The following is a 1,941-nucleotide window of genomic DNA, read 5'->3' as shown; positions in this document are numbered from 1 at the left end:
GGAATGAGGAAGCAGGAAATGGACACGTTAATTCTGTGTGAAATGGTCATAAATGCAGAGAACTAGTAATTGGTGAGGTGCATTTAATGGAGCATTTCTAACTGAAATAAGATTTGTTCAATATATAATTTCAGTTGTATGGCACTGTGATCTTTTGTTATAAATTCTGTGTCTTATGATCCTGCTCCACAGCAACCTGATGAAGGAGCAGCGCTTTGAAAGCTAGTGCTTCCAAAATTATCTGTTGGACTATAACCTGATGTTGTGATTTTTAACTCTGTCCACCCCAGTCCAACACAGACACCTCCACATCCTAATTGAAATAAAGCACTGTCGTAGATTTGTGGACTTGGACTCGGTTCAAAAGCATTTATTGATGTGTGCATGTATGACCGGAAGACTGGCCCAATCACAACAGTCAACCATCTACTGTTGCTGAGAGGGAGCGAGGGAGTTATTTTCTTGGAAAAATACAAAGGTGTGCACTATTTGCACTTTGGTGTGTCAAGAACTAGCAACATGTTGGAGAAGACAAAGAAGAAGAATGAGAAGGGGCAGTTTAAGATGCATTACACTGGGCTCCTGAAGGAGCTGGAGCATACGTTATCGCTACTCCCTCTGCATTTTAATAGGTGTTGTTGATAGCAGCTAGCTGTTGACATGAAAACTGCCATGACTGGCCTCCGAATTAATGAGAGCAAAGAAGCACAGTGTAGTTAAGGAACTTCGCATTCTTTGAAGAAACAAATGAAGTGTGCATCCTTCAGGAAGCTCACAAAGCTATGCAGTTACTGATTCAGGATGATCAGCCATGATCATAATGAATGGTGGTGCAGGCTCGAAGGGCGGAATGGCCTACTCCTGCACCTATTGTCTATTGAAATGGGAGATCACTGTACCTCACTTCTCGTAGTATGGCTGTCTTTTTTGGTCCCATACTTTCAGCTGGAGAACATGGGGGTGGGTCCAAGAATCTGTTTGCCAGACTCTCTGCTCCATCTCAGCGTCTCCTTGGGAGTATAGCTCTTCACTTGTAAATAGGTATGGTCTTTATGGTTTGTCTGGAGCAAATGGTCTGCTTTGGGAAGCGAGAAATGTGATTGCTTCACCGCTTGCGAAGATCTTTGCATCCTCGCTCTCCACTGGAGTCGTACTTGAGGACTGGAGGGAGGCAAATGTAATTCCTCTCTTCAAGAAAGGAAATCCCCGGCAATTACAGACCAGTCAGTCTCACGTCTGCCATCTGCAAGGTGTTAGAAAGGATTCTGAGGGATAGGATTTATGACCATCTGGAAGAGCATGGCTTGATTAAATGCAGTCAACACAGTTTTGTGAGGGGCAGGTCGTGCCTCACAAATCTTATTGAGTTCTTTGAGGATGTTACTCAGACAAGTTGATGAGGGTCGAGTGGTGGATGTGGTGTATATGGACTTCAGTAAGGCATTTGATAAGCTTCCCCATGGTCGACTCGTTCAGAAGGTCAGGAGGAATGGGATACAGGGAAATTTAGCTGTCTGGATACAGAGTTGGCTGGTCAACAGAAGACAGCGAGTGGTAGTGGAAGGAAAATATTCTGCCTAGAAGTCAGTGGTGAGTGGTGTTCCACAAGGCTCTGTTCTTGGGCCTCTACTCTTTGTAATTTTTATTAATGACTTGGATGAGGAGATTGAAGGATGGGTTAGCAAGTTTGCAGACAACACAGTTTGGAGGTGTCGTTGACAGTATAGAGGACTGTTGTAGGTTGCAGCGTGACATTGATAGGATGCAGAGATGGGCTGAGAGGTGGCAAATGGAGTTCAACCTGGATAAATGTGAAGTGATACATTTTGGAAGGTCGAACTTGAAAGTTGAGTACAGGATTAAAGACAGGATTCTTGGCAGTGTGGTGAAACAGCGGGATCTTGGTGTGCAGGTACATAGATCCCTTAAAATTGCCACCCA

The sequence above is a fragment of the Chiloscyllium plagiosum genome, chromosome 15 (genome assembly GCF_004010195.1).
Source record: "Chiloscyllium plagiosum isolate BGI_BamShark_2017 chromosome 15, ASM401019v2, whole genome shotgun sequence".
Taxonomy (NCBI): Eukaryota; Metazoa; Chordata; class Chondrichthyes; order Orectolobiformes; family Hemiscylliidae; genus Chiloscyllium; species Chiloscyllium plagiosum.
The sequence above is the reverse complement of the archived record's forward strand: the minus strand, read 5'-3'. Positions refer to the sequence as shown.